This window comes from Hakea prostrata, chromosome 6 (assembly GCF_041222555.1).
Source record: "Hakea prostrata isolate BN-2017 chromosome 6, UWA_Hpros_2, whole genome shotgun sequence".
In the NCBI taxonomy this organism is placed as follows: Eukaryota; Viridiplantae; Streptophyta; class Magnoliopsida; order Proteales; family Proteaceae; genus Hakea; species Hakea prostrata.
The window spans coordinates 33460909-33472444 of NC_142605.1; positions in this window are offsets into that span (position 1 = coordinate 33460909).

The following is an 11536-nucleotide window of genomic DNA, read 5'->3' on the forward strand; positions in this document are numbered from 1 at the left end:
CTCACCCAAAACTTTAAGTTAAGAATAAATAGATCAACTCGTTGGCCCAAACCCTTTGTTTCATTCACAGATTTCATAAATGAAATCAAAGTGAAGGTTCCAGAATTTCGAATCAAAACATGTTTCACATATAAAAAGCTGAAACCATGTTTGAAATGTCAATACCTTATTAGGGTTTCTGTGGAGTGTTCATCATTTGAAGGAGACTCAGTCATGAGGGAAGACAAAGTAATTGTAGTCAAGGAAGTTTCAAATGAGGCCTCCACCGGATTGAACCAGTCAGATCTGGTTGACCTCCACCAGGTTGAACCAGTGAGGTCTCCAACTGGATAAGTTGTCTTCTACAGCGAACAAGTCGTAGTCTTCTTATTAAAGAAATAAGCTGGACAGCTTCTCCCCTTCCAAGAACCTTCTTCTGTACAATGATATCACATAAGCTTGGAGTTGAAGGAGAGAGAGAGAGAGAAAGAGAGAAAGAGAGAAATATTTAAGCATTAATCGATCTCTCCACCTGCAGAAAGCATCTAATCCATTTATTTACTTAGAAAATGATCTGCACGGCTCCACTATCCTATGCGTGTGCTGGACATTGATCACCTTAGCTTTCTTCCTGCTTTGCTGATAAGATCAAAAGAGTTTTCATATAATAATAAATTCATACCTGTAAATATATGGTCCAGGACTCCAGGCCACCACCTTATTCACTTTTCTTTTCATCTTTCTTGCAAGTAATTAATACTTGGTCTATATATAGCTTATATGCATGGCTCTTTATATGGTTAACTTCTAAAGGTAAAAAGCTTAAAAGGGAGAATATATAATTCCATTGTGTGTGTGTGAGTGAGAGAGAGAGAATGGGTCTGGAATTCAAAATTCCTTACATTCTTTTAGGGTTTTCGATAATCTTGATAGGATCTGATGCTGATTGATGTACGTGTTGCTTCTAAGGTAAGTTCGAGTTTGCACTTATCCAGTCTTTCCCATATACATGAAATAACAAATTCAAAACTCAAAATCCATCTTATCTCTAATGCCCATCAACGCAATTGAGAGATGTATGTAAACAATTAAAGATCCGAAAACTTTCATTGACAAAGAAAGCAAGGAAAAAGAAAGAATGAACTAAGTATGCAATGTGGGTGAGGTTGTTTGATAATGATCTTCCTTTTGATTACCTTAACATCTCAATCTCAATGTTTGCAAGTGCAAGTGCAAGTTGGACTAGTTATGAAGTGGAAAGTGATTAATTAATTCCCAAACTAATAATGAAGATGATGACTTGTTGGGTTCATAAAAATTGGTAAAAATATAATTAAAAAATTGCGTCCACGTATGTACTATATATCATCTCTCTGGATCAATATGTGACCTCCCCAATTACCAAACAGGAAGTTTATATATAGATCATAGTCAATTTGAATTTTGATTGACTCGATATTTTTGTTTAAACCATTTGAAATTTATTGAATCTATTTTTCATTTTATTCATAAATCATAAATATATCTATGATTAAACAAGCCCACTTGCCCTCTTTTAAGAATAGCAGAATTAAACCTACAAACCTGAATTTTCAAACTATAGTTTATGTCACAGTTTTTAGTATATACATTCAGGTTGTTTCTGGGTTATATATATGTTAATATTGGAACATTAATATATAATATCTCATCAAATTAATTAATAAAGTAATTATATATAAATAAGAGATATTTTCAGGGTCACCGATTCCTGACCTAGCTAGAAAAGTTTTTTGTCTTTTTGGTTACATTATTTGTATAAATTGATGTAACATTGCAATCTGCCAAGAAAAATTCATATCAAACAAACAACCAAAGAAAGCTTTTTAGCCTTGTGGAATTGAAAGCGTTCCAAGTTTCTAGCATCTGTGGTTTATTCTATAGAACACAAAGTGGATATTCTTTTGGTGTTGGTGGCTCTAAATCCTCCTCCCTTTTTTTTTTCTAAGTGGAGAAGGGGACCAATATGGGTAGACCAGTTGGTCCAACCATGCTTTGCCATGTTTTTTCTTTTTTAAAGAACTGATCATTTTATATTAGGGAACAATAATCATTATATAATATACTATTACAGAGAGTTGAAATTATAATTTCTTTAATTAAGATGTGTTGAGCTCTCTTGTAATTTGTGGTCAACAGCCGTCGAGAGAGACTATCTGGAGTTACTGATTATTGCAATTAAGTAACATTTTGATAGTTATTGAACCATAGATTTGATTCGTGAAAGCTATTTCGAGTTTTCAACATCGTTATACTATATTTAGATGGTACGCATGGATTGTGAACCCTTATAATGTCTTCAAAGCCACCTTTTCTTTGGCCAATGAGACCAACAAAACGTGGTCACTCCATTATATGTAGTCTTGAAATTTTCCTCAAGGAACTGAGACAGCTATGGAAAGTGATGGAAACCACAAAAACTGAAAACGACCGGCATGTAAAGAAGGTACGTTTGTAGGAGAACCGCTTTGAACCGGAAAATCATGGTCCAACCATTAACATATGCCGGTCCTGCTCTTATCTTTGTCATAAGGAATTTAGTTGATGGGCTTTGTGGGCTTTTATATGGATCAGAATACCCCCGGTCTGTTCAGCCCATAATTAATTAGCCCATTGGGAGGAATCTTTCCAACCTGAAAAAGTGTTGGAAATTTGGAAATTCCTTGGGAAAGCACGGGAAAGTATGGGTGTAAATGGATAACCGAAATCTGCTCCTAAATTCACATTCTCATGCGTTTAGCGGTATCCGAATCCATGATTACTAATAAGATACAGATATAGTATATTCATTTCTTATCGATTATTAAGTTACTCATTTGGATTTATTTTTCTTATTTTTATTATAATTTTTTACTTGAGATATGTGACTATTTTTCTATATTTTCTACTAAAATAAATACCAAGTTGCTAAATTCTTATACAAATAAAATGGTAAAGAGCCTAGTCGAAAATTAGTATTCAAATTGTATTTATGTCTATTTAGAAAAATCTACTAAAGAAAATAATTATCCGATTATCATCCGAATCCAACTGAATCCATCCGAAAACCGGCGGGATATTATCTGAATCCGTCTGAATATAATATGATGCGGATATGATATTACCACTATCTGGTCAAATCCAATCCGTTTACACCCCTACTAGAAAGCCTGTTGAGCCAATAATTATAGAACCTGATTATTAACCTAATTAGTCTTCATAGTCATGTAGAGTGGTAACATGGAAGCTGATGATATGCCCAAACATCATTAGATAAATCTGACCCATCCAGTTCCACTAACCTTTTGCCTCTGTAAATCTTAATTATCAGTAAGATGGATCCCTAATCAGGTTTGGTTTGAAGCTGAAAACATTATAATATAAGAAGCCCATTAGAGGCCCATGCCAACCCAGCACAGCCCATTGCGTATTCAGTAAAAGCCCAGACTTGGCCGCTGATCTCTGTGATAAATTGTTATGTGCCACGCTTGATCCAAAACTGGCCCATCAAAAATGAAAGTTGACGAGCTCCATGACACCAAAGGATGTCATAGAAAATGCCATTGAGTTATGGGATTCAGTCACATGAAATATTCTAATCCAAGGGTTTAGTTAAATCCAATGACAATCTTTGAAATAGAATATTGCACGTGATTGAATCTTGTAACTTATTCGACACTCACGGGAGATCTCCTCCAACTATCCAAAGAGAAAAGTCAAATACTGTTTGCTATCACTGTAATTTACTTTTCAAGTAGTTGTTAACATATCAGTTTGGATAATACAATATCCATCATGAACTAGTATTATGTGCATCCATACAGACATATTATTGAAAATATACCGAACTATACTGATAGTTGAATCGCTAATCAATAGAATATTAGTTGACGTAACTACTATAGTTCAACCGTGACATTTTACCTTGACCCTACAGATAGGCCTTAGACAAATTACAAAAAATTTGGACCATCAAGGTCAAACTTGTACCAAATTAGTATTTGACATGATATCAGTACGTATGAAGTCAAAAATCTGGTCTTCTAAAGTTGTATTCATTGACAGCCGTATTGCAAGGTGTTTTTTGAGGTATCTGACATAGCAGTAAAAAAAATTTCAAAATTTTTTACCAAGGATTTCTAGTCATTTATCTTCTTTGGTCAGATCAACAGCTCTTAATCAAGTGTAATTTACTGTAGATTCTAAACATTCCATTTTCATTTTTCACATGTGCAATTTACAGTATGATTGGGATAACCCGATAAGGAATCTACTTCACCGTTTTGTGTGCTTTCTGAATAATATACCAATCCAACGATCTCAGATCAATGTTGCTGAAGTGATGCATGAACCAAAAAAGTAGAGGATCACTATCTCGGGAAGTCAAGGTTTGACCATCATGAAAAGTCAAAGTAATCAACGAATAATAATCGAAGACGATGAGACAATATCGGTGTCCGTCTCTCTCTCAACCTTCAGTTTTCGCGGGAAATACTCAAATGAGTCAGAGGTTTACGCTGTGAAGTCTTCTCAAATGGCGAACAAAACCAGCCGCCGGTTCGCCGTAGAATATGGATTTCTTGGCTCTCGCCGTCCTCTACGAAGAAGAGCCAGAAGCTCACAAGCACGACAATGCAGGAGATTCCTCCTGTTAAACGCAGCTCCGGCAGAATATCCAACAATTTTCCGATCAGATTTAGAACCAGCTCCAACTCCAACTCCAACACAGGTGTTGCAGAGAAGATAAAATCATCATCATCATCAACAGAACCTCTAAATCCGGGAATTCTTAAGAAGCCTCAAGAGAAACTCACATTCAAATCCAACGAGAAATTGAAGACGAAGAAGACAGGATCGGTTTCAGCAGCATTGTCTCCTCGTAGAACATCTTCCGGAGTTGTGAAACCTATCGAGAAATTGAAGACGAAGAAAACAGCAACTGTTACTCCTTCGGCTTGGGCATTGTCTTCTGGTAGGAAACATTCCAACTTTCCGATTCCAAATTCGGTGGATAGTTCTAACAGAACGACGTCGAGAACTACGCGTGTCCGCCACGTTTCGAATCGTTCTTCAAAGCTTCCGGTTGCCAAATCGCGGCCTACTTCCGGTAGATCGACATCTATACCAACGAGTGTCAGCAACTTTTCCGATTGTCCTTCAAACCTTCTGGTTCCCAATTCGCCGACTAATTCTGGCGGAACGACACCTTTACCAAGGAGTGTCAGCAACTATTCGATTTGTTCTTCATACCTTCCGGTTACCAATTCGCCGACTAATTCTGGCGGAACGACATCTTTACCAAGGAGTGTCAGCAGCTATTCGATTTGTTCTTCATACCTTCCGGTTACCAATTCGCCGACTAATTCTGGCGGAACGACACCTTTACCAAGGAGTGTCAGCAACTATTCGATTTGCTCTTCATACCTTCCGGTTCCCAATTCGCCGACTTGTTCCGGTAGAGCAACGCCTAAAACTGTCAGCAACTTTTCAATTTGTTCTTCAAACTTTCTGGTTCCCAAATCGTCGGTCAGCCCCGTTAGATCGACTAGTGCCATCGACATTTCGAATCGTTTCTGGCCTAAGAAGGCTTCGCCGGTCCGAGCTGAAGCATTGCATCAGTTACGTATAATGCATACAAGGTTATTGCAATGGAGATTTGTTAACGCTCGATCTGAATCCATTTTAACTGATAACAAGTCTTTTGCAGAGGTAGCAACGAAGACAATCTTTGTTCTGTTATGTACCTGATGGGATCCATCAACTGAAACTTCATTTTTTTCGTTCTTACTGCTGTTTAATAAGAGAAATGCCGATGCTTTTGCAGGACAAAATATTGAAGGTTTGGTCAGGGATCCTTGAACTGCGGAATTCAATTTTAGAAAAGCGGCTTAAGATTCAAAAACTCAAAAATGAGATTAAGATTAACAGAATTATTAACCCTCAAGTCCACCTCCTTAACCCATGGGTTGAGATTGAGAAGAAAAATTCAGAAGCAGCTGCAAGAATAGGGAGAAAATTATCTGCATCAGCAACTGGACTTCCAATGGTGAATGGGGCCAAGGTAAGAATTAGGGAGAAAAACTGCAGCAGAAACTTCTAATCAACCTTTTTTTCATATAATTATAGCTTTCAGTTATTTCTGTTTCTAATTATCTCTACCCTCCTTCCCTTTTTTGATGGATCAAAGGCTGATACAGATTCAGTTCAAAATGCAATGTTCACAGCCACTGGTGTCATGGATAGCATTGAAGCAACAATTGCGAAATTCATCTCACAGGTTGGAAATTGTCATAACTTATTGATCAATAACTTTCTTGTGATCAATCTCTTCTTTTTTTTTCTCAAGACTCGCCTCTACCTGAGTACAAACAATAAATCTCATCTATATTTTCTTGTGGGAAGGGTTTGCTGTTTGGTTGCTTGGCCCTGCACTAGCGTAAGGGCTAATGAGGAGATGTACAGGGGCATCCAACAGGAAGTATGGGGCAATCATTTCAGTCCTTGTGCAGGGCAGGGTCCGCAACCAAACTGCAGTCTTTTTCCCTGTTTTTTTTAACAGGTTCAAGAAATTGATTCATTAGCTTATGAGCTTGTCAATACCCAAAAGCAAGAAAGAAAAGCATTAGAGGAATTGAGTAAGGAAATAGCAAATTTTGCATCATTTGATGTAAGTCCTACTGTGACTTCCTCTGTATATGGATTATCTTGTTTTCAGTTTTTAATTCTTTGTTCTTCCCTATCATGTCAGTGCTGTTTCATATTCTTTGTTTTCTTGATCATGTATCTTAGTTCTCAATATCCATTGTTGAATAGAATACAAAATCAACTTGCACTGTAATGCAATACATCTATTCGCTAGGTACTAGTATCAGAGGCAAAGGTAACTCTTCTGGATTAAAATTAACTTGCCCACTTGTTGAATCTATAAAAAATCACCCTCTGCTTATGCACTTACATAGAAACAACCAATTGCTCGAGAGTTCTAAAGAAAGAGAAGAATTTTTTTGGAGCCTTTCATAGAGGAGCAGTGGCAATCACCAGAGCAAGCTCTGATCAACAAGTATAGATTGATCATATCCTATTTTGATGTGTCTGAGGCTTTGATGCTTCAAATGGATCTATATATGGACATTAATCTTGTAGCTTCCCCTCAATGTGTTTGAAATGATGTATTGTTTCTTGTTCTTTCACTTTTGAGACTTCTAATGCTGCAACTGAATCTCCTTTCATTTTCTTTCACACACACACTCTCTGCTCTTCTTCTTTTTTCTGGTGAGAATATTTTCTTAGTTACTGACTTGAGCATCCTTTCATTGTAGGGAGCCATTTAATGGATTTTGTTCGTCACAGATGTAGGCATGTAGCCAATCCACTTCCATTAGGTGCTTTATTTTCTTCTTTCCTTTTGAGTTTTACCTCCGTTTAGTTTTTATGTACAACTTGATGAATCACATCTTCAAGCTTTAATTGTGATCTTATTATAAACCACAGGAGTAAAGCCTAGGGGCACATTTCATTCAAGCAGCCAAAGGGAGAAAAGTTCAATTATTTCTGATCTTATTCTTGGTGGTACAGGAATGTAAGGAGAAGTCTTTGGGTTATACTTGTCAAGTGTACAGAGGAAAGACATGTACAGAAAAAAGTCATGTAGGACAGTAAGCTTGGGTAACTGGCTTTGTTAACTGGTCGTCTCTAGATCATTATATTAGCCATTTTGTTTCCCACCCAAGAGATTAGATCTTTGGCAGATTTTGTATTTTCTTTTTCTTCTTGCTTCTTTTCTGAATCTCTGATACATGTCAGTTTAGTGTGAATAGTTACAGTAAAGCCAAAACGTTCTTTTTTTTTACCTGAGTGTCTAGAATGCTGTTTTCGGTTGCTTTTACTGAAGAATCTAGTCCTCCCAGTATCCATAACGCTGTCAGTTGAAAAGAATCAAGGATATAGTGCTGAAAACACAAGGCAAGCAATAGAAAAAGTGCGTTTCAAACATTCAAAGTTGAGAATTAACAAGCCCATCAAGTGGGGAATTTGGTCACCCATATCCATATGATACAAACACCAGCTAAATAAGATTTGAAAGGTTGCAGCTGTGAGGCTGTCCCTTTGAAGAGATGGAGTGGAGATCTTTCAAAGCAACCAAAAGAGAAAATCTCTATAACACAACACCAAGAACTGAGAGACTTTGTTCTATTAAACCATATGAGGGTTCAGAAAGAGAGAGAGAGGTTTTTACTCGAATTAAAGTGCAAACATGGAGGCAGAGTAAAGGGTACCCTCTTGTGCTTGTCTAGTGCTGGAGTTCTGGGCAGCAATCACCCTCTCGCAGACCAACCGAAGAGCTCTCTCCCATCTCTGTCTATTGCCGGCTGACCCAGTATCATCAAAAATAATCCGACCCAATCGGAAAGCAAAGAGAGTGACAGAGGCAGCTAATTCAGTGTAAGATATGCCTACAATTCTGCTCAAAGGGAGCTTCAGAACAAAAGGCCACACCAGAGAATTCACAAAAGAACTACTCACGCCATGGTTGGCCCTGACAAGCTTCAGAGTTGCTAATGCTACCATATGTGCCACCATTTGTCTTTGATCAGTTAACACTCCACACAGCCAAGATCTCAACCAAATTAACTCCAGAACAAACAATAATTGTCGATAACCAGTACGTGTGGATTGCCAAAATCAAGAGAGAAGCTAATAGCTAGAAATAGAGAAGGAATGGAAGACTGAAAACGATAAATATGGTTGCATGTCTAAGGTTTACTGCCATTGGAGACTTTACAAGTGAAGGAAGCAAGCTATTTTACTGGTCTTCCCCTAGAAACAGAAGTGGGTTAGTTATAGAGCTCTTCGTCTATATTATTTACATGAAGAAACCGTCTCTGTCCCTCTTTTAGTGTACAACTTCGAGGAAGCTTCCCTCCTCAAACTTTTTCAATTCCACAGGAGCTGGGAATAGGGTGTAGGGCCTGTTGATGGATGCTTTTGAGGTGCTATTCTCCAAAATGGATATTGTGTTCAGCAAATTATTACAGAAATCCTGAAGGGCCACTTCAGCTTGTATTATAGGCTACCCTCATGGCCTCCTCTCACCAATATTTGAAAAACACCCAACAAGAAAAAGGAGAAGTCTTAACAAAGCAGCCCATTTTGAGTAATTTCACAATCTGCAATAGTTCGCCTGGAAATATGAGTTGATTGTATGATAGGTGACAAATCAACCAAAAAATTGACCAACTAGGACGAAAAGGGAGTCTGGATCCTCTCCCCCGAGAGTGTTTTTCGTCGTTTATTAACCATAGAATACAGTAGAGCCACAAGGAGCTGGTGATGAGAACTTCTATTTAAATATTTTAATATATATATATATATATTTTATATTTATCATTATAAAGTAGTCGAGGTGTTTCCGATCAAGGGAAATGATCCACACTCAACAAAACGCCCCACAAGTAGAAAATGAATGTTACTTGGGTAGCCTTCACCATATGAATCACATTGCATATTCATCAGATGAATCACATTCCCAAGTGTATCGATCGCATTATCAGCTAATCTAGTAAGCCACTGCTCACTAGCTCTGTGACTTCTCAGCCTAGAATCGTATTCGGCTCTAGTCTTTAGATAGTATTGCTTCATTATGCTGACTTGATTGTTGAAGGCGACTTCTCGACCACCCGTGCAGCCCGGGTTCTCTTTTCTTTTTTTTTTTTATTTTTTATATATATTTATTATATATAAAAAAATTATATAAAAATTAAAAAAAAAACCAAAAAAAAAACAAAAAAAAAAAAAAATAATCAACCTTATTTCTCTCTTTTTTTTTTTTTTTTTTTTTTTTTTTTTTTTTTTGGTAAACCAACATTCATTTCAAAGAACAGGGAAATGACAAGGTGTCGAATTACAAAGATCCAACAACCAAGTAGTGGAATTTGGCCGGTTAGTCCTCCCCGTTAAGGTATCGCCTTCCCAGCTAGAGATGAGCAACGGTGTTGCATCCCCTAGGAACAAAGTGAAAACTACAATCCATAAAATAAGAAGAAGGTGGATGATATCCTCTACAATATTCAAAATATCACGGTAGTGACTTTAGAATTAAGAGCATTGATCAACTGTTGACAATCACTTTCCACCATTATATGATCAAACCCCTTCGCAGCTGCATCTAGAAGAGCCTCACGAATTCCTAAAGCTTCTCCCTCAAGGGTGTAGAAAGGAGTAAGGGCGAGCCCACATGAAGAAACTCCCTTGTGATCTCTCAAAATATAACCCAAACCTCCTCTGTTGTCTTTGAGGGCGCATCTGAATTTAGCTTCATAACTCCTTTAGGGGAGGCTTCCAAGATAGGTTTGAGTTACTCACAGCAGCCTTCACCTCAACCACTCGAATAGCCTCTATATGAGCCTTGACTTCTTTTAAAGCTTGCTGAACTATCGGCCGGAATGATTTGTTTCCTTCAAAAATTAGCCTATTTCGGGCTTGCCATAACTCCCAACAAATGAAGGTTGCAATACAAGAGATTCTGGAACTTCTTGTTTATCCTTCCCAACTTTACTCCAATCTTGAATAAAACCCGAGAGAGAGACATTAGAGTGAGGAACTTTATCCCAAGAGGGGAGGAGTGCCACTTTAGCTATAGAACAATGAAGAGAATATGTTCAGCGTTTCCTCAGCCACCACATCTAGGCGCTAGCATCATTCGGCATTGCTGTCTTAAGCTCGCCGGGCTAAACCCTTGAGGGCCCTCCAAATGAAAGTTTGGGTTTGGGAGGAACTTTACATTGCCAACCGACTTCCATACTTCCTTAGGAACTTGCATCTGTTGAAGCTCAGCAACACTAAAGTGTGAAATTTCCATATCTCTCAAATCACATAACATATGATATGCTGGTTTTATTGAGAAAGTACCATTATTGGTATATCCCCAAATCATCTTGTCTTCCCCAGGAAACAAAGCAAGCTTTAGATAATTAACTGTCATGTGTACAAGGAATTGTAAGAAGTGAAAATTATAGAAGATGTGAATCCAGGTCAACCCAAGCTCATTGTTTCTATTATGAATACATTCAAGCCAAAATTAATCGCAGTTCATTCTTATGTTAGATTTCGACACAATACATATAAATCAATCTTGAACTAAACTAAATCTCAATAATAACCAATCTAGCCTAGTATTTGTGGATCATTCATTCGATCTGTCAAATAGGGTGAATCATTTCAATCTCAAGATTGAATTGGTTGATATTAATAATATACAATTCTAAAATCGTTGTAATCTCAAAAATAACTTGATACTTGATTTATTTATTTATTCATTTATTTTAAAAAAATACTTTTAATTGTCATATACAATATTCCTCTTTGGTTGTATCGATATTAGCCGATACAAATCCAATCAAGCAAAATTCTATTTTTGGTAAATTTGTAACATCGTAAAACCGATTTGGAATGATACCGTCTCTAATATTGGCTTGATTGGATCCGAAACGTCAGGTGTTACGAACCATACCGGTTGCATAAAATGGTACGAACCGGTGAT